This window comes from Heterocephalus glaber, unplaced genomic scaffold (assembly GCF_053883595.1).
Source record: "Heterocephalus glaber isolate CG9 unplaced genomic scaffold, H.glaber_assembly_v1.0 deba00001442, whole genome shotgun sequence".
Classification (NCBI taxonomy): domain Eukaryota; kingdom Metazoa; phylum Chordata; class Mammalia; order Rodentia; family Bathyergidae; genus Heterocephalus; species Heterocephalus glaber.
The window spans coordinates 23,497,360-23,520,078 of record NW_028258296.1 but is presented as its reverse complement, the minus strand read 5'-3'; the positions used below and the strand labels follow the sequence as shown (position 1 = coordinate 23,520,078).

The following is a 22,719-nucleotide window of genomic DNA, read 5'->3' as shown; positions in this document are numbered from 1 at the left end:
GACTTGTAGTTTGACATTTCTGACTGGCTGTGCCCCGTAAGCATGAATCTGGAAGTTCCTTTAGGAAGGATTTACATGTCACAAAATTTTTAGAATAAGTCTGATTTTCATTTGTCATTTTAGACTCAGAGTTTAAGTGTTGTTTTTTTTTTTTAATGGGAGATATTCTGCTCAGGTCAGCAGTAGTTTCTATAAAGTGAACTGGTTTACTAGGTCTTAACATAGCAAGTGCTTCTGACACTCCTGATCAGGGACTTACTAATTTTACCAGAGTAGCAATTTTAGTAAATTGTATGTGAAACACCCTTTAAAAACCCATTAGTTGTAGCAAGAACCCTGACTCCTCTGTTCCTACCCTCTATAGTACCAGACTCAGTTACTGCTAGTGAATTTCATAATGAGTTGCTTTTCTTTCTTTCTTTCTCCTTTCTCTCTTTCTTTCTTTCTTTCTTTCTTTCTTTCTTTCTTTCTTTCTTTTTGTTGAGACAGGGTCTCGCTATGTAATTCAGGCTGGCCTTGAACTCATGGTGATCCACCTGCCTCAGCCTCCTAAGTGTTGGGATTACAGGCGTGCACCACCACTCCTGGCATCATTTTCCAGAATTCTTTTTTTTTTTTTTTTGGTACTGGGGATCGAACTCAGGTCCTTGCACTTGCGGAGCAGGTGGTGGAACCACTGAGCTAAATCCCTGGCCCAATTTTCCAGAATTCGTATGGTCTACTTTCTATAAATTATAATGTTTTAATTCAATTTGACATCTACTGGAAGCAGAAATTTGATTCAGTTTCACATTGTCTTTTGTTCAGATGTGATTACAAAGGACTGATTTCCTTATTTCTGACTTTCCCATCACCTTCCTGATCTCTGTGCATCAGATTATGACTGGAAATCAGTGAGGTCCTCCACCCCATAGTCTTAAAAGACCCTCCTACTCGGTCTTGAAGTGGGAAACTGGACATTTGTATGGTTCATGGCAAACCTTTTCTGGAAGACAGCTCCAGTGCTTGCCCTTCTCAGACAGCTGAGTGTACCATCTCCATTTGTAAATAACAGCATACATTCTTTAGGTTGTAGCTGCACAAAATTGGGGTTACAATTGAATTCAAGCAGAATTTTAAATTGAACATCACAAAAGATGGCTTTCTAAGTCAGAGAAAAAAGATTAATTTGTAAGTCCTTCTTGCAATACTATTTCCATCAATACTTGGCTTTTTAAAAAGCTGGCAATTTTCTAATTTAAGATCGCAAAGATGAAATATTTTCCTCTTTATTGCCAAAATAACCGGAGAAACGAGAGGAAAACGACTGATGGACAGCAGTCAGCTTCCCTTAGTGAACATATTAAAGACCCTTGATAGTGAGAATGTTAGTTCCAGAGACAAAGAGTTAGTTCATTTAAATGATTATTACTTTGTCTCACTTGATTTTTTTTTCTGTATTTAAAAAAAAATTTTTCTTTGAGCTCCTGTTTCCGTCCTTACCAAGTATTTACAATTTCTTTCAAGTGAGATCAAATGGGATTGCACTTCCCGTTTCATGAGGCTTGGCTCTACCATTGAAAATTATGGGTGCCAAGCAGAAAGAATCGGGTAACTAAAGGGAGGTTTCTCCCTTTAGAAGGAAAAGCTGTGTTTTAGTTGAAAAGGAAAGACAATGCAGCTGTTTTGAGTAGCTTACATCTTTAGAAATGCTAATGAATGTGATTGAATCTCACTGAAAGTGGGGCTGAACAGTGTAAGTCAAAAAGAAAAAGGAGTTTTGAGGAACTATTCTCATTTAGAGACAAAGATCTTATTTACAGTAACTTTATCCTAAGATTTTCATTTGTAGTGCTCCTAATTTAAAAATTTAGAGCAGAAGCAAAAATGTTCACCTAAGATTTTGGCTCTTCTCAGTTTTCTCTAATTGTCTTTTTATAGGGAGGTGAAGCAAAGATTTCAAATAATAACAAATTCAAGAAATTGTGTGTCAGATTTTGCTAGCCCATCCTTGTTTAACTGAAATCCGGTGTGTGCAATTAGGAAACAATGAAGGCAGGCAAAAGGAGAGGCTTGTGTCTATTGAAGTTCTGGTGATAATGCTTAACTGAAGCTTGAGAACAATAGAGCAATAGAGCTGTGTAATTACCTAGGATTATAATTGTTATTCTTCATTATACATGGATTTTTAAGGCTAACAATTGATCTATCCATCATGGGCAACTAGTTGTCAATTTTCCAGGGATTTGGAGGAAAATCTTAGATACCTATGAAGGAAAACTTGGCCTATTTGGAATTCTTGGGCTTCCTCCAGAGGAGCTGCTGATGCCTGAGTGCTAATGAAGCATCCAAAGTAAAAGAAGGCTGGAACACAGAGAACAGGAGATTCTTGTAGGGAAAAAGAAAGTATCTTTTGCCACCGCCCATCACTGGGTTCATGATTGAGAGTCTACTATAGTTGGAATGTGTACCCCAAAATTCATATGTTGGAAACTTAATTTGCAAAGTCACATTATGAAGAAGTGGAGTGTTCAGGAGGTGATTAGGTCAGGAGGGCTCTTCCTTCCCGGGTGGATTAATGTCACCATGCTAGAGCGGTTTAGTTATTTGAGGGGTAGGCCCCTGATAAAAGGATGAGTGCAGCCCAGATTTTCTTTCTCTTTCTTACCTGCATTCTCTGGCCCTTGAACCATGGCATGATGCAACACCAAGGCCATCGCCACATCCCGGTGCCACACTCTTGAATTTCCCAGCCTCTGAAACTGTGAGAAGAATAAATATCTATTGATTATAATCTACCCAGTCTGTGGTATTCTGTTAGCATAGCAGAAAACAGGCTAAGGTCCCTGTAACAAAAGACAAAAAAACATGAAAAAGTATATAGAGGCCGAGGATTTAGCTCTGTGGCTCTGCACCTGCCTCCCAAGCGAAAAGTTCTGAGTTCAATCCCCGGTACCTCAAAAACAAAGCAAACCAAAACCAAAAAAAAAAAAAAAAAGTATATAAATTGATTTAGTAAGTTGTACATGACACCAGAGACTTCAGAGATGAAGATCCAAAAGTAAAGATAACTTGAGTATTTTTATGAGTATTTTTATGCTTAGGTTTGATTTAAAAAGGGGATAGTTGTAGATAACTCTGGTTGGACAAAGGAAGTAGGATCTAATGTTAATCAGCTGGGGGGATTTAGCAAGGCCTGTCCAGATTATTTGCCACTTCTGCTTGTCTTCAGAGATAAGGACGTTCCTTTTCTTCAACCTGTAGTGTGAGTACCTTTCCAAAGAGGGTCTCAAGGTTTGCTTTAGAGAACGGAGGAAGAAAATCAGAGTGACATCTCTAAGTTTTATAGCTGTTTCAGGGGAGCAGGCAGATCGGAAAGTTACACTGGCCTTCCTGTTTCTGTTTTCTCAAATGTCAGCCTTCCCTGTGCTTAGGGTAGCATGAGCTGAACTCTATCACTCTGAGGAAATCTCTGATCTGTAATAATTCAGGCTCATCTTCCTGACTTCCTTGCTATGTTTCTCTTTCCATCATCCTTTCTATGCCGTTTTTTCAACTTTTTCAATTGTCTGAATCAGTTCAGAGTCAATGAAATTAAATGTGGAAAGAAAGAAGTTGGAGGGATTAGTTGTGTATATATGCTCCCATGATAGTAGGAATTTTCTTTCTGTTTTATATGTTTATGTTTTTATATCCTGATGGAACTCTGATATTTAAAATAGGTCTGATCCTTAATAAATACATGTGAAATAATGCAAAAGAAACTTTGTGGGAACCCTGTGAACTCACCTTTATCCTGCTATTAGAGTCTAGCTGGAGTGCTGCATCGAGGTACTCGTGGCTTTGCGCAGTATGATGTACGTGCTCTCCATGTGCTTGCACATGAGAAGAGCTCAGTGGATACTAAGAGAAAGAAGGAAAGGAAGGAAGAAGAAAGCTAGATTATATTAGCTTCACACAAACTGACACAAATCTATTTGTTTGGATGATAACCTCCAAGAAATAACTGAGATATCAAGAGTGAACAAGTTGATACACTTCAATATTAAGTACATAAAATGTTCTACGTATTTTGGACAAATGCATTTCTTAAGAATAAGTATAGCTTTGCTTTATGTTCATTCTATAATTGTCTCTTTGAATATACAAGCCTTTTGACCTTTGGTTGTACTATGGGGCTAAGTTTGGTTGTATTAAAAGATGAGAATGTCAAAGAAGGCCTTTAGAATTTCTTGTGGGAGATAAAGATATTCAAATAGAAATATTTATCCATATTATGCTGAAAATGAGTGAATTTAAACTTAAATTTGCTTGCAATGATGTTTCGGAATGCAGACCTTTGCCCATGTATGGTTGTTTCATTGCCTCAATCATTCATTCCTTTACTTGTTTACTTATTTACTGTGATCATTCATTCATTTATTGTTTACTTAGTCCCTGAGCAAACACCAGAGAGTTCTCTGAAAAATACATTCTGATAGACTGAATGGGAGAAGAAATGGATCCAAAATGGTTTTCACTGTCTTTCAAAATAGTGTTTTCACTCCATTTTAAAAGCTATACAGTCCATTAGAGTTAATGCTGTGATCAGACCTGGTGATTTTCCTCAATGACTCTGATAGTAGAATTGAGAACATGTGCTTTTCGGAGGCACATGCAGCCTAGCTGAGTGAGCTTGCAGAAAAAATGTGAAATTCCAAATGCTCCTAATGACAGGAAGACATGGTGGAAATGAAGTGACTGGAAAGCATTGGGAAAATAAAGCTCTTGGGGGATACAAAGGCTGAGGCACTGACTACCTGTATCTGTGCATGACTCTAGCAGGGAAGTCTACCAGACAAAGGCATGTGAGCATCTGCTAGCTGCTGGGCAATTCATTGAGCATGCCAACAGGGCAGAGCAAGAGCCTGGGACCCTCATCCTACCTAATAGAAAGGCAGGGCTTCTGTGCAAAGGAAAGCATTGGTCAGGGCCAAGGATGGGGCTTCTCTTCTCAAGGACAAGTTCAGTGGAATAAATTAGGGAGAACATAGAGTGGTGGTTCTTATCTATTCCAGGAAAACAAAATTTCCTAATATATTTTAAAAGTCTTATTGGCATATTAAATAATGTTTGGCTTTCATCTACGCTTGTGGTAATTTATTCATATTTACCTTTTGGTCACACTGGTTAAGTGGAGAGGTGATGGGAGGATTAAAAAGAGGAGGAATGTTTTATGTCGTACGTTTTGGAGAAAGGACCCTGGCTTCAGAAATACTTGTAGATGTTATTTGATCAAAAGAAGAATCATGTTACATTTATTAAAAATAGCCACATTCTCTTCATTTCTAGTACTTATAGAAGGGGACATTGAATTATGTGAAAGTAAAAATTCAGCAGTGTTGACAATGTGGATTTAGGTACTCTGGAGGGATTCTGACATCTCACCTCTGGCCATCTTTAAAGTCGTAATTCTTGCCTGAGGCATTGTTTTACTTCATAAACAGAAGCACACACCTGAGGTCATATCAGCATTCTATCAACAGTGTGATTTTTGTGAGTTGAAGTTGTTGGATAATTAAATCAGAAACCAGAGATAACTGAGCTTGAGAAATAGCATTGGTGAAAAACAAGGTCAAGGACAGGACAACAGAACCGAACAACAAGCCCAGGGGTCTGCTTGATACAACAGTAGTGTTAAAGTGCTATTAACTGCATGGACTCACTCACATAGAGCTCAGGTGCCATTAACAACCCTCGTAGCCGGAGCAAACAATAGTATGTTTACATAACAACTACATCTGCATTTCATCTTCCTGTCCAAGACAATCAGTGGAAACCCACCAGCATTTGTCTCCATCTATTGGCTATGGGTATGTCCTCTAAACTTCTTATGCCAAACCTAAGAGGTCACTCGGCTTTGCTGTATTCAGCAGCCTTTGGAAAGCTACCTCAGTGTTTGGAGCTGCTGCCAACTTTTTTTCAACATGCTTTAGAAGTTACAAGGCTTTGCCATTTCTCACTGTGTGTTAGAGTTGCAAATATAGCCATTCTGAGTTCACTTTCCTTAAAGAGTCCTTTTTATTCTTCACATTGAAGCTGTCAATTCAAAAAAGGCTTGTTATAAATGGATTAATTTAAGGCAAAATTGTTGATTGACAGGAAAAAGTTTGTTATACATGGATTTGACATCACAACCATGCATAGCCAATTTTCCCACTAACAGCTTCTTTATGGAAGAATTCTTCCAGCCACATTGCATAAACAGCTGTTGGAAACACCTTTGCATCGATCATTTGTAATAGTTTATTAAAGTGGTACCTGGCAACATGTCTATATAGTTAAAGGCTTGCTCATTACCAAACACTATTTTTCAGGAGTTTATTACTGAAGCTTTTCAAATTGTATCAAACTCATTGCTCACATGTGACCACTCACTCTAGGCATTGTTTCTTTTGTTAGTGGGCATGTAGAAGTGGGAACCTTATTTCTGAGAGTGACGTGGGCTATGATTGATCCTGCCTCAGATGTTTGAAAAAAGTTTGGTTTTATAATAATTTTTTTCTCTGTGAAAATGAGTTTTTGAGTAGTTGTAGCTTTTCTTCTCCAGAAATAAATATTTATAGGAAGAGATGCTCTAATTATCATAAGGATATTCTTATGATTTTAAATTTTATACTTTTATGTTCCTATACCACGTTTGGAAATTTTTCTGGATTACATGGATGCTAGCTGCTGTTTTCCCTCTTCATTCCTGTTACCCTTTGTTCCCATTACAAAGCCCTGCTTCACTGGCTTTCCTCTTTGAATTACATGGCAACATTCCTTCCATAAGGTCTTTTCTGTACAGTGGCTTAAGAGGTAGGCATACATTATTGAGATTGTGGTTGGAAGGCTAGCTCTTTCAATGCTATATGCCTATAAGCAAGTTATTTTGCTAAGCCTATTGTACATCCTCACGTAAATGATAGGGACAGTGATAGTACTTCCTTCTTAGTGTTATTTTAAGATCTAAGTCATTCCTATATTGAAGGGCTTGGCAGAGTGCTTGGCATAGTGCAAGAGTTTAAGCAGATAATTGCCACTGGCCAACTAGTGTAGAACAAGATAGAAATAGTAGATGACATTAATTTTCCCACATACTTGGAGTCCCTTGTAGCTTTCTTCTGGGGTAAGGTCACATTTTTTATTGTTATTACAAATATTGGTAACCCTGAATGCCTCCATGGGATACTGACAGCTCTTTTTGGCAGTTTCAGCAGCAATGATACTTTCTGCACCAAACCTGGTATTCAGTGACTCTTCCTCACAGAGGGTAGAGGAGGAAGGTGCATAATGAACTGTGATACTCCATTAGCCTGGTTAAGCCTCAGAGCATATGAGGAGCTAAAGGAGCCAGCTGGCTCCCCAATAAGCCCTAGTTCTGCCAAGACCCACTGATTGCTGATGAGGAAGAAAAGACGGTGCTGGGTGGAGTGAGGAGGACATTTCCCCCCAAGATTTGAAGTTACTGGCTAAGGCAAATCTTGAGGATTGAATGAGCAAATGAATGCTTTAAACTCTGTAGAGAAAGGTTTTATTAAAATTCACCCTACCGGTGTATCATTTCTAGTTTCTAAGGTAATGGGCCCTTTTCTGGGATGGAAGTCAACTTTCTTGTGGATGAGTTGCAGAGTCCCTGAAATGACTGTCAGATCATACCCGTACACTGCACGCAAAGCACTGTGTGAGGTGAAGTTTTCCTCTCCAACATACTCAAACTTCCATAGCTGGAGTCTGGGAGAAAAAAAAAAAAGTTGATTCCACAAATGTTGCTGGTGTGGAAAGAAAGCAATTATGAAGAATGAAAAGTCCTCTGATTTGTTATTTTTCCACAAAGTTAAGAGAAGATACTCATGGGCAATGTAAGTAACACTTTCTAGCCAAAATGGAACATATTTCTTTCTGTCCTTTCAAAAATGTTTCTATGTGTGTCAATTATAAAAGGTATATCACTTTCCTTTCTTCAGAAAATATACCTTTTGCTGCTGATAAAAATAAAAATTTTCCTCCCTCTACATATACAAATTTTTAAGGAAATATGGTTTTGCTCCTAAAAATATCAGAAAGTAGAAATTAAAAATGTCATCACCTGCCAGAAATGCTCATATGAAGCAGCAGGTAGTTTTGGAGTCACTGTGAAAACAGTATGGAGAACATAGTATCCAAAATTATGATTTTTGACACTATGCTTCAGTATGTGCACCTGTGAATTTTTTTTCTTATTTTATTTTCATGAGAATCAAACTTCAAACAAATAGAAATAATCAAACCAGGCAGCATTCAACCAACACTTCAGTATAGGCCGTAATAAAATATCAGCAAAGGGAACTTATGTAAAAGTACAGGTAGCTTTTGAGCTTTGCTGTCCTGATGCTTTTTGGTGTTCTATTCTTTTGTGATGTCATTCCTCACAGTGACAAAAGATTGAAAAATCAATGTGCTTTGACATTATTCCAAAAAGCATTCAGGAATAGTAAATTTTTTTGAGATGAGGTAGGTAGAGAAGATTGGGATTTTAAAAAACAAATGTATACTATTATGAAGCTGCCAGTGCTACCATCTTTGAATCCCATTTGGACAGGTTGCAAAGAAAATTATGGCTAATCAGAAAACTAATCAATTTCAACTCTTTAACATTGAGGGGTGGCCCAATGTTTAAGGAATTGCTAATGGAATCCTCCAGTAAGAGGTCATCTCAAAGTCTGCAGAATAAAATCATTGCATTGATGATTTGGGGGTACATTCTATTTTCATGAGTCTTTAGGATATCCCAAATGGCAGCACCAGGAGGTACTTGGACCAAGAATGATTGACAGTGTCTGTAAGTACTTATTATGTCAAGGCTTCAGCTCGTCGATTGATGGGAAATGATGTATAATAAATTAGAATGATCACACATCATTTCCCATCGATTGAAATGCCAAATCCTTGACGGAGTAATGAGTTATGGCCAATACCACTCACTGTCTTAGGGGGAGATTGATTGCATATCCTTTCATCAATGCAATCAAACAACTAAGAAATTCTAAGTACACACATAGCTCTCAAATTTTACTGTCTTTCTAGGGCAGAGCATAAAGTTAGCCTTGCCTCAGTGAGACTGTGCAATGCCATGTGGTTACTGGAGCAAGGGTATTCTTCATCATCTGTGGCAATGAGAACCTCACTCCCTGCAGGAATATAGATGCATCGAAGTGCAGAGAGATCCAGTGAAGCACCATCAGCCACCCCAGCTACAACAGAACTCATTTCTTCTATATAACAGAACAGGAAGGCTCCCAGGTCTCTTCACAAAAGCAAAGGAGAAAGTTGACAGTAAGCTCAAAGGAATGAATGCTCATGTAGACAGTGGGTGGGCATTTCCCCCCATTTCTCTTGTGTACTCTCATGCTCAGTGTCATATGCTTTCTAAATCACGCAGTGGGTGAGAGTAATACCTGTTCCTCTCTGGTAAGAAAAGGAGTTTTTTCTCATCTTATAATTGAATACCAAAAATCATCAGCTGTAAAACATTTTTATTTATTTAGGTAGCCAACCTGTCTGCTTTTCCCAGTGGAGGTGGGAAGGCTGACATGATGCATGAAATTCACATTTCTTGTTTCCCAATCACCATTCAATGACTATTTCTAAGGCCTTTTGGACTTATTATGTCTTCATGGGCATTTTAAAGCTAAACTAAATAATGGTTCTTTAAAAATTTTATTCACTTAATAACAATATTTTTGGAACAGCCACTACCTACAAGACATTGTAATAACCTTAAAAACATGTTATGGGAAATGACCCAATGTGAAAACTAACTTAGTTACAAAATGTTTTTAAATGACAAAACAACTTTTCTTCATGTTTAGAAAATGTAAACACTTCCCAAATTTGTACATGACAGAAGCACTTTATTTCTTCATAAATTAAAGACCACTGGACTGAAAGTCCTCTGAGGGTAAGGAATACTGTCTGTCTTATCAACTGCTGTCTACTTAAAGCCTACAAAAGTGCCTGGCACATATCTGGCATTCAGTGAATATTGCTGAAGGAATAAGTGAGGTAGTGGGGATTATACACTCTTTTAAATACAAGTAAATTCATTAGTATTTTGAGAAATCTGTGCTTGTATACTCATCTTCTCCCCAGGGTGGAGTTATAGTGGCCATTATGACTTCTTCCAGCATGGTTCCATCTATTGTGACTATTGGAGGAGGCCAGAGGTGAAGAGGGAAAGCAGTCAGATAGGACCAACATTTGGTGAGTCCACCTTCAGGGTGATACATTTATATATGTTATATATGATATATTTATATATTTATATATATATATGTGTGTGTGTGTGTGTGTGTGTGTGTGTGTATATGTTGTTTCACTTACTATTGCATTGTGAATAGGTATTTTCCTCATTTTAGAGATGTGAGGCCTTGAGTCCAGAGAAATTAGCTTTCTCCAATGTATACAGAAACAATAATCTGCTGCTGACCCATTCTGGGGGAACCAGGCTTCCATAAGACTAAGATGGGTACTCAGAGCCCCAGAGTAGAAAACTGCTTGAAGATTCTTGGGAAAAACTTGAGCTACCACTGTTCCAAATAAGAAGTGATATGTGTAATGCAAAGCCCATCATCTCCTGTCCCTGCAATAGATACAGAACAGCTGTAAGCACTTCTCAAATTCTCTCACTGAATGAGAGAATAGGTTGGGTTAGTAAATATCCTCTGAGGCTTACTAAACTGTCAGGGAACTAAAACATCATAAGCACAATGCTTGAATTTCAATACTCCTCACTTATGGACTCAGAAAGCAACTGTTGAGCATTTACTTAATTCAGTTGATCATATAGTTACTGTTGAATAATCTATTCTCTGCCCTCTGTGAGCAGACTGGAAGCATGTATTTGTAAGACTGTAAGGTAAATACTGGTGGAAGTGAGTACAAGATGACAGAGAGCAGGATATGGGACAAATGAGATTGCATTTTGGCTAGAGAAGAGAAGGATATAGGGAGACCACATAGATTAGCTTAGAGTGTATTCTAGCTCAGGTAGAGTATATTCTAGAACAGGAAGATTTCCTGTGAGAGGCAAACACAGAAAGATTTCAGGCCATGGAACAGAATGTGCAAAGACACCATGCCATCTGTGGTGAGTTACACTGCAACTTTAAGAAACTCAGAAATATACATGAAAATTTACTCCAGCTTTTATGATTTTTTTCTAGTAAAAAAGAATTAGGTAGGGTCTAGAAGTCTTAAGTAGATTCTAATATGACACAATAATATCAGTATTCATAACATTTATTCCACACTGCCACATGACTGATTCAGTCATAGTTATGAATTAACATAGAAACAGCTGAGGTGATCAGATTGCCTGGGAAATAGTCATTAATTTCATAGCAATTTTTAAGTAATATTTTTATTAGTTTGAAAAGAACGCTGAGCTTTAAGAGTGGAGTCATTTGACAATAAAGAAGGAAAAGGCCAATCTCACTGGCTTCCTCTCCTTATTTAAACAAGTGTCATATTACATCAAAAATTATCTTAGGAGATAAGCAATATACAAAGCAACAAGACACCACCCAAATAAGTGTTATCTGCACTAAAGTAGATTTATATCATTCCTATTATACTAGAATTTTCAGTGAAGCATCCTAAGGTAGCAGTTCACCATTCCTAACTCACTAACAAGCAACTTCTTGGCTCCATCCTTAGGAAATCCAATCCTGGTAGAGTTTGCAGCATAATATATATGTAACTGATCATTCACGCATTCCAAACTTTAAGCAGGGTTTAATGCTAAGTGTATTCTTTAACTTGCATCCAATAGTCCTTGCTGGTCAATGGGAGATGTATTCCAAGACCCTGAATGTATGTCTGCAACCATGAATAGACCACATCTTATATATATTGTTTATTTCCACATATGCATACACAAATTTAATGCCTTTCCCAAATTAACTGAATATCACACACTGTGACAGTAACTTTTGCTGTCTGAGGCACAAAAACAAACTATGAGTGTTTTTTTCTTCATAATTTTATGGCTGGAATATTTCTTCTTACTGTAGATCCTAGCAGTTTCAATATATGTTTCTTTCTTTATTCATTAATTTCTTTATTAACTTTTACCTTTTCACTTAAAGGAAGCACTTGATAGCATCTCTTTGGAATACTGAATTGCCAGCATCACTACTCTTGTGCTTTGGAACCAATATTAAATAAAGTAAGGGATGATTGAGTACTAGCTCTGTCTTCAAATCTGTGACAGTTGAGCCTATAACTGAGATGGCTATTTTATGACTAATTGGAGGGTAACATATTCAGTGTGGATACAATGAAAAGGGGCTGATTCATGTCCCAAATAGAATGGAGGAAGATGGGCAAGATTTCATTACACTACTCAGAATGGCATGTGATTTAAAACTATGTTTTTAATTTTGAATTTTCCACTTTCTCCAAAAGTGGTATGTCTCTTGGAAAAAGTATCTTCTTATTGTGCATGCATAATTTACAAAGTCTCATCCCTTCCATTCTTCATAAAAGTAAAAGCTCGTGAGATAATCTTCTTATTGCATATTTTACAATAGGGAAAAAAAGTACAATAATGTTTTTGGTAGAAGGAGCTAGTCCTTTCTCTACAGTTTATGTAAACAGGTTGTTTGTAAACCATATAAGGAAGTGCAAATCTTAAGACATTAACACATAAGGTCACAATAACATTTTGCCACTACTAACCTTGAATTAATTTGCTCATTGTATCCATCCAATGTATTCTGAAAGGCAAACATTATACCATAGTTTACATTTATATGGTGATTTGCAATTCATAAATCACTTTTAAAATATTGTTTTATGTAATGTCAGCAATTAACTTTTTCATTAAAGGAATTTTATTTACTGAGGGTATCTGAGGTTGTGAAGTGAAGAAATAATCCCAAAGATCCATCATTATGAAATGGTGCAGCTGTGAATCTAAGCCACATATTTGATCTGTAAGTTCATTGCTCTGCCTATGACATCAGACTGGCATAGCCAAATTTATATTGTCAAAATTCTAAAGGTTGAACACTAAAATAGATTAGAACATGTGTATCAGTCTTTTTCTTTTCTTTTCATTTTTTTTAAAGAAAATGGAGAATCCTTCTCTGCATTAACTTTGGGGTTTTTTAAGTCCACCATTATGGAAACAATTGAATTTTCTGACAAGAAACATTAAAGCTGATTTGACAAGAATGACGAGGCATTTTAAGAGTTGATTGACTGTTAGCACAAAGCTTTTAGAGCTTGCTGAAATTGCATCAACTATAAGCGAAAGAAATGGAAGTATCTTTTGCAGAGATTTGAAGGAAAGCCTGTGACATAAAAAACAAAGGTAGATTGGCCAAGTTTATATATATATATATATTCATATATATATATATTCATTTATATATATTCATATATATATTCATCCAACAGCTTTGCAGCTTTTCTGTAATATATAGTTAGTTTATATATTAACAACTCTTTAAGGTCCTCGTACTCAGGGACTCATTGAGGGCTAAATTGATCAGAAAGAAAAAAAAAAGCATGTGTTTGTTGAAAGACTTTCAGAAGACCTATTTAGCTGAGACTCTTGTTGAGTTATGTTTGCAATTCTATGTTGGTACTTCCAGTGTGAGATAAATTTTCACTCTTGTCACCAGATCAATCAGGTGTGGCAAATCAGAGACCAATGCAGAACAGGGATGTCTGTTGAAACCATCATGATGAGTGGTAGAAATTTCCATTATGAAAATATACTTTTTAAGGGTCCATGGTAACAAGAATGATTTCACAATTGTCACAACTGTTACAACTTTAAAGAACTAAGATAAGGCAGACTTTTTCCTCCATTTTTTTTTCAGAAAAACTTCCTGAACTATAGTTTGGGTTAGTATAGCTAACAGATTTTTCACTTTTCTACAGTTAAAGAAAAAGCAACAAACACATGAGCAAACATAATCATTTATATACAGCATCTTTAATCTCATAAAACTCTAGCTTTTAAAAATACACTCTTAACTATGGATTTTCCTTAATCTTTGCATTTAATTAATGATGGTTTATAGTAGGATCATCTCTGCCCCTTTTAGGAATGGAATCCCAACATGAATATGTTATCATCTAATCTTCCTATTACTGCAGTAACACACTTGGCCAATCAGCAAGCTCAGTGTTAGAAAAATAACCAAACTCAGGGTTAGAGAAATAACCAACTAAACAATCAACTATTAAAGTAGACTCAGACTTGGAGCTAAGCTGACATTGATTTCCAAGTTGTGCCATCTCAGTGATGCCATCACATTTGGTGGCCTGAGAACAGATTTGTAAACTGCCTTCACTGAGATAATAGGCAATGAAGCTGGTGCTTAGGGTGTAGAAGACTAATTTCTTGTGAATATCCCCACCTTGAATTCAGCAATTTTGGCAGCTGAAATCAGTGGTGACATCTAGACTTTTCTGAATGTTTTCTATCTTTTAGAAGATAAATTTTACCAACCATCACCTGAAAATGATCAAAGTTCTGATCTATGAGTTATTAGAAATTTATCTCCTATGATGCAATTAGAACAGGGTTTTTTAAAGTGGTATTAACGTTTTGGATCAGATAATTCTTTGTCGTGAGGAGCTGTCCTATGCTCTGTAGGATGTTTAGCAGCATCTCTAGTTCTACATTATGTGCCAGTAGCTTCTTCTCTTGAGATGTAACAACCTTAGAGATTGCCAGATTTCTCATGGTTGAATAAGAGTGTGCGTGTGTGTGTGTGTGTGTGTGTGTGTGTGTGTGCAAAATCATCCCAGTTGTGAGCCACTGGAGTGGAATCACAGACTTTGGGCTTTTAATCTTTCTAGCTTCAGTGAATATTTAATTTAAAGATGAATGGGCTTAATGACATGTCCCAGGTTGTGCAATCGATTGAAGTAGAACTAGACCCAAGTCTAAATTTAGTTATCCCGACAGTGACCTTTATACCTAAGCATGTTACCTTCAAATACTGCTTGTGGGAAGAATAGTGAGTGTACTGACCCACAAATAGCTGAGCTATGACTTAAGAAAATTCTAAGAGCATAAGAGGATAACCATCAGAGCTGAGCAGAAAAAAACACCTCACTTATATAAATGAATTGGAAATAAGAAAAAAATCTCCAATTTGCTATTATATTCAGTTAAGTATTTTGGGTGATGATCACCAAGTGACTTTTAATTACTGACAAAGAGTCTGTCACTGACCAAACTCTACTCAGGCTACCCTGTACTCTTTTTCAACTAGGCTTGACTTTTGGGCTCCTAAGCTTGCCTTTACGTTGCCAATTTCAGAAGAATCCTAAGCTTATTATTGGTGGAGCTACCCCCACCTATATGAGATCACCGTCCATATTGAAATAGATTCTTCACCTCCACCATCCCTCTTGTAATATCTGATCACACTAGCCTGCCTTAAATAGGAATCCTGTTAGATTGATTTAGCCAGAATCTTCCTTAACCCCGAATCCTTTCTCTTAGTAATTTTCTTTCCACCGACCTCTACCCTGCTCCTCAGCTGTAAATTCCTACTTGTTCATGCTGTACTTGAAGTTGAGCCTAATATTTCCTCTCCTGCACAAACCCATTGTAGTGGTCCCCATATGAGTACCTATCAGGATAGCTCCTCCCCATAAACCTTGAGTACAGTCTACCTTGTCATCTTTACCAAGTGTTGTAATGATGTTTTTCTTCAGTATTTCTCATGTTCTGTATATGAAGTTATAGCTACATGAGACCAATCTGCACACTTCTTGCCTACTATCACCTCATCTGAGGCAGGAATTTGTTGTGTCCTCTGACACCTCAACATTTTGTAACTAAAGATAAAAAAAAGATGTGCCTGGCAAGAACAACAAATTAAAGATTGAATTAACATCCCAGGATCACTCATTGTACCAGGAAATATGTACTTTCACTGTGGCAAAGGCTGGATTTTAGATGGTCCCTATTGGCCATCTCTGGTCTATCAACAAGACAATAATGGAAGCCATCTTCCTTTTCTAATGAAAGAATTGCCAAGAAAGTACACTGCTGCACAACCAGCTGTTTAAAGAACTGAAGAGGAAGCAAAGATGGTGAAAACAGATGGGATATATTTTGAATTTTCTACTTTGATATGAATATGTACATACGATATATTAGAGCAGCTTCCTCACACACATCCCGCTCTCCTTCGCACATTATGGTAACTAAGCATTAGTCACTTTCATATATCAACTTTATCAAAAAGTTTTATATGTCTTTTGTTTCTTGGACTTACCAGCTTCTTTACACCATTTTTTACTGAGCTATTTGGTTAAAAACTAGTTAATATTTCATAACACATCTTATAAATTATGCCATATGGAAGATGCTTTGTGTTCAGGATATATTTGTTTGAAACAAAGTTTATGATGTATTTCGTTTGCTAACAATCCTGATATTTTAAAATTTAGCAGAAATTCTAGATATTTTAAGGCATATGAATATAAGTATTTTAAAATATTTTTTAAAGTCTGATGAGCAAAGAACATATATTCCTTTTGTCATTTTGGAAAATGCAGAAAAATATAAAAAGAAAATCATAATTGATTACAGCCTCATCATTAGAGATTATCCTGGTAATGTTTTTTATCTCCCATATACGTATATGTATATGTGGTTGTATGCATATGTACATTTGTATAGACATTTGGGATTATATAGTAGACACTGTTTTTGCTAGTTTTGTTCACATTGTTATGAGTAATTTTATATTAATGATACAATTGATTTTGTATCTTTATCTTCCTGGTACATTATTTCCTAAAAGTCAAATGCTGAGTCATGAACATTCATAGAATTCTTAAAATATTGCCAGCCTGCTCTCTCCTATGGAGATTTGTTAATTTAAACTTATACCAGAAATATATGAGAAGATTTTAATTAGACTTCAATAATAAACTGTAATTGCTGAATTACATTTTAAACACTTAAGAACTAAAGTAAAGATCTAAGTAAACATCTAAGAACTCAAGAATATCTTTATATGGTCCTGTATCCTCTTTAGCACTAAAGTTGTTTTCTTTAAATTTAATAGCTTTTGATGAATAGCCATGGATCAAAATGAAGAGAATTTTCCAGGGGCTACTAAAAATAGTTTTCATTTTATAAATAACAATCATAAGAATATATGAAATGTTAAATATGAAAAGATGTTAGATACCATCAAGCTCAATTTTCTGTTTTATTCAAATTCATTTCTGAAGAAACTATTATACGCCATGTCTGTAGTCTTGAATACACTGGGAAATATAAGAGAAGTGCATAATTAGCTATAATACAGTGTCATAAATACTAAAGGAAATGATGGACAAAATGCAATGGAAACATATGGCTTTAGGAGAATGTTTAACTTTTTGCTGCAGGATGGCGTCTAGAAAAACTGCAACAGAGGTAATTTCTCAAGGATTATTAATTCTTTTTCAGAAGAGTGAGAAAGAAGTGTTTCTGGAACAGAGCAGCATTAGAGAGATACAAGGCCATGGCATTACACAGCTTGTTTGTGCAATGGTGGCAGAAGGTACAGCTCTCTCATAGAAGGCAGTGGTATTAATATAAAATTTTCAATTTCTTTTTAAGAAGTTTTGACTTCTTCTGTAGTGAGAGAGGAAGCATGGAAGAGTTTTGAGCAGGGAACATGATTTTTTTGTATATGAACTCGAGCAGGAGGATTTTGGAAACAAAATGACTGGCTGTTAACACTACCCAAGGATCATGATAAGGATTGAACTATATCAGCTGTGGAAAGAATACTTGTGAGGGACAGAGTCTAACTTGTGTTAGAAATTAAGAGGAGCGTAAGAAAGCAAATTCTTCCACATGAATCTTCAAGTTTTTTAAGAAAATCAGGCAATGAATGAGTAAATAAATGTATAAAAGTGATGATGATCAGCTCTGCAGAAGAAATGATCAGGGTACCAGGATAGAGAATAAGAGGGAAAAGGGCTCCTTAGTTAGGAGGACATCTAAACTATCACATGAGGAATGAATTTAAAAATTCACTATGTGAAGATCTAGAGCCCAAGTAAGAATGCCTGCAGTGAGAACTTCCTGAGGCAGAACAGGTAACTGATTCGGAAGGCTGCTATAGTGCAGGGGCAATCACATCACCTTAAAGTCAAATAGCCTTGGATACAAAACCAGGCCTTGCTGTTCACCCTTCTCAGCCTTAACTTCCTCCATAAAATAAGAATAATAGTGCACATATTACAGAGTCACTGAAGATTATATAAAGTAATGTATGTCAAATTAGCACACTGACTTCAGACAGTAAAACCTTAGTGGAAAGTAGCTGTTGTCACCACCACATTATCATCATCAAAATCATTATTATCAATAAGAATAGGGAGAAATGGGGCACTTCAAGTTTCTGTTTTAGGTAATGAAGAAGTAAGATAGGCAGTCTAGAACAAAAGCTAGCAGGGGTGTTCAGATAGTGGATCTGCTTTGAGGAAGCTACTGGAAATCCAGCTGGAATTTGGATCTAGAGGTCAGGAGAAAGGCCAGCATATAAAATATACTGACCTCATTCAAGGAGGTGTACAAAAATTAAGGTAAGGAAACTAGGAAGGAGCACTTCATGAAGATAATTTTTTTTAAAGAAAATTTTGATTTTTTTGTTTGTTTGTTTGGTTTTGGTACCAGGGATTGAACTTGGGTCCTTGTGCTTGCGAGGCAGGCGGCGGCACCACTGAGCTAAATCCCCGGCCCCTAAGAAAGTTTTGATTTTGTGACAAAAAATATTGTCAGTGATTTGAAATCTACCCATAATTTACATTTCCTGGCTCTGATGAAGTTTTTCTGGCTATATGTAATATTCTACATAGAGCAATTACTATTCCAAATCAGAATATTTTAAATATCTGAATACTCCCTATTATTCATCTGAGGATAATGTTCACCAATATTTCATACTTTATTCATATAGAGAGATCTTTATGTCCTCATTATTCTAATAGTTTTTGGACGCAGAAACTAATAGTTTAATTTGTTCTTGCACCAAATGAAACTCAATATTCCAATTTTGATTTGATTATCTTGTTAGTTTCAATCTACGATTTTCATCTGTCAGGTGCTTTATAATCTTGGTTCTATCATCCAGCATATTAGTGATTCCTGTCAAGTTTGTATCATACACCAATTTGATGAGTATGATTTCTAAAGCTTTATCCAAGTCACTGATAAAGATACTTAAAGACTGCCCTAGTGTAAATTGGACTATCCCTGCTATTAACTAGTAAGTGGGCATGAAACCCTGGCTTCACTTGAGAAGGGCAAGTTATGCTTGACCCTAAAGGCTTCAGTGGGTTGAATGGGTGTGAACATAAATAAGCAAACAGGAATTGAGGAAAGAAGATAAGATAAAAATTATTGAACACAAGGTGGGAGCTATAAAATTTGGGATATCTTTGGTGAGAGTTATTTGAGGCCACCATAGGGAACTGTAGGGAAGAATGTGCAGAGATAAACTGTAAATGCTGCACAGTTGCAGGACAAGGGACTAAGAGGGCTTGGTCCCGGTAATTTTGAGAACAAGCAAACAAAAACTAGTGACAATATGTCTGTATTTTTCAGATAAAGCAGTAGAAATGGAGCATCTGCAAGCAGAGTTTCATCATCTAGAAATCTGTGTGCTGGACTCAGGTAATGGATCTAAGAAGGGAATGAAACTCTAGCCCTGGGAAAAGCATCAGAACAGGAGCTCCCTCTGTCTCTCATCATAATTGCCTGAGGTTCTGTTTGTCGTTTCTATCAGAAAGAGTAATAAAGGAGTAAGGGGAGGGTCAAATGTAGAAATTGGGTGCTAGGGATTAAGTCAGTATATAGAGAAAATAAAAGCAGAAGGACTGTAGTTTCAAGGTTAACTGGGAATGGGTATGAGTTACCCTTGTACGGTAGGCTCTCAGTGCTGGCAAGGGTAGCCATGCAGAGACTCTGGATTTCATTAGAGAGCCAAGAAGTCAAGAACGGACCAACGCATTGCAGCTAAAGACCCAACTCTGTTCTCCCAGGTGACTGAGGGGCTGAGACTGGTAGTGTCTAAGTTGCGTCTTCATTTTCATCAGAAAGTAGAACAGGCCAGAACATGAAAAGGAGAGTGGGAGTGGGAATTAGTGGCTCAGCTTAGAAAAGACAGACAAAACAGGGCAGCTTTAATCACAGTACTTAAGTGTGCATATTTTCTACCTGTAGTAAAGGATTTTTAAGGTCAGAGATCACATAAACAAGTCTGCAAGAGACAGCATCTTTTAATAAATTTTCTTATATTCAATGAATACTTAATAAAATACATATTTGCTATATAAGTAAAATGGATTTATCTTGAGAGCCTTGAGAATATTTCTAATATTCACCTCTATAATTTCCTTCTCTTGATGATGACAATGATAGTGATAGTGGTAATAATAGTATTAATAGTTCATTGGGCACTTATGTCAAATTCTGATAAGTGCTGAAACTCATTTAATTCTCATACAAATATTATGATGAGGCATTCTTATTATTTTCCCTCTCTTTTTTCAGATGAGGAAATTGAGCATTAGAGTAATTAAATCACGTGCCCAGGCTCACACAAATAGCAAATGAATGAATCTTGGATTTTAACTCAGGCAATATAATTCCAAAGGTATTACACCATATTTCCCCTTTGTTTTGTGACTAAAAATGATGAATTTTTAGTGTACGTTACTTTCGGCATCAGTTACCTTTCTATTAAGGATTTTTTTTTACAAAGAAACATGTCATTACTGGATGTGTATATGTAATTAGAAAACAATGCTAAGTGTGTAAGTTCCCTGAGTATGCAGTCATTTTCCTTCCATGCTAATTTCAGAATGGACATGACCAAAAATGTTTAAAATAGCCACTCAGCCTTGAGGACAAGGTAAGACTTGAATAGTCAATTTCAGCCTGTAAATATCAAGAACTGGATGTCTCTGCTTTGGGGGAAAGGACAAAAATTTGAGTTACAAATACTTTTGGCTTAAAAATATTTCATAGTCTTCATGTTTATAGTAAGGTTTGGACAACTAAGGCAAAATCATCAAGGTTTCCTCTGACGGTGAAACTTGAACATAGGATATAATCAATTAATAAATATCTATTGAATCATATAAAACAGTCCAATATTCAATATATACTCAATGATTTGTGTTCAAATGAATTTATTGACCTGTTTAAATGAGTTAACTCACAAAAGAATAGAACCAATTCCTGTGATGATAAATTGAAGAAATTGGAGACTTCTATGAATATCAGTGATTCCATTTGTTGCACAAAATAATTGAATGTAAACACACCTTATAAGTGTTAGCACTTAAATTAGAAAAATTTCCAAGATCTTTTCAGATGAATATCATATTTAGGTGAACAAAAGGAGAAGCACTTGATGATACAGTGCTTTTTTTCAAAAACTCTGGTGAACTGAAAAGAATATAGCATTCAAAATGCATATCTAAAGCTTCTAGGTAGAATTTAAATAACTTCATTATTTTTACCTTTTGCTTCAAACTACTCCAAATATTCTGACTATATGTGGACCTATCACTTGACCAATTTTCTATATAATTAAAATCATGGGCCTTCAAAACTATTTGGAGGGAAAATGCTTCTAAGATGCCTAGCTTTATCTTTTTATACTTGTGTAACTTAAAAATGACCAGGCAGAAGTTTTTTTCTTCTCTTTAAATTGCTTTGCCAACTTTCAGCTTTGAGCACATTTTCATGACTGATTTATTAAACCTGGAAACGAGAAGTTTATAATGGAAATTCTCATAAAGTCTTAACTCTAGCATTGCTAGCAGGTACCCTGAAGAATGGGAACAGCAAGGAGCCCTCAGCTGTGGCATTTCTAGAACACAACCTGAGGATTTGGTCATGTGTTCATTTATTTATTTTTAGGTGAATAATCTTCAACCATTCTAGCAGAAATTCTCATTCTGTTGGCAAAAAGAAAGCATGCAGTAGTTTGGCTATGAATCATACCTTCTGTTGTCATGATTAATTTTAAGGACACATTCAAAGAAGTTTCTTCTGTAACACTACACTCTGGGAAAAGGAAAAAAATATGTTGAATGTTGTGCTCATCATTTAGACTGATGGAACAGATTTATTGCAAATAAAATGATTCCAAATTGACTGGAGAGATTTATTGGAAATGAAATTGTTAGAAATCCCTATTCCTTTTTAAGATATTTAGAAATTATACCTAAGTGGAACATTTTTGCTTTAGTTTCAGAAATATAAACTTCTGGCATTGCTCATCATTAGAATTTTCCCCTGCAGGCTTTGGCTTTATTAGCAGCTTAAGAGTATATTTAGCACTGTCATATGTGAAATCTCTTCACTCTGTTACACTAATATGGGATAAAATGTCTTTTTTTACAGTGTTACTCATTCATTATATAAAAATGAAAGCAACTACTTCTGTGTGGATCCAGAGCCACTAACTATTTTTATGACAAAAGAGAGGTGACAATACATATCCCGTAGGCACATGAGAATATTATATAAGAGTCATTAGTATAATTGATATCCACAGAAAGAGTGTTTTATCCAACGTGATTAAAATGTGTAATACATTATGTTGGTTCCAGTGTTCCAGCTGCCGTGTTGTAATCTTTCCTTTGATAGATATCTAGTGAAAAATAAAATTATGCTCGTTAAAA

At 36.1% G+C, this 22,719-nt stretch overlaps 1 long non-coding RNA gene across 1 annotated transcript; it reads left to right on the top strand.

Annotated features, from left to right (window-relative positions):
* Positions 1–6,038: 6,038 nt before the first annotated feature.
* On the top strand, positions 6,039–21,124 carry LOC110348371 (uncharacterized). Its single transcript, XR_002393576.2, has 4 exons — positions 6,039–9,315; positions 10,132–10,242; positions 19,628–19,696; positions 20,576–21,124. It is a non-coding gene; the product is annotated as an uncharacterized LOC110348371 (long non-coding RNA).
* Positions 21,125–22,719: the final 1,595 nt, after the last annotated feature.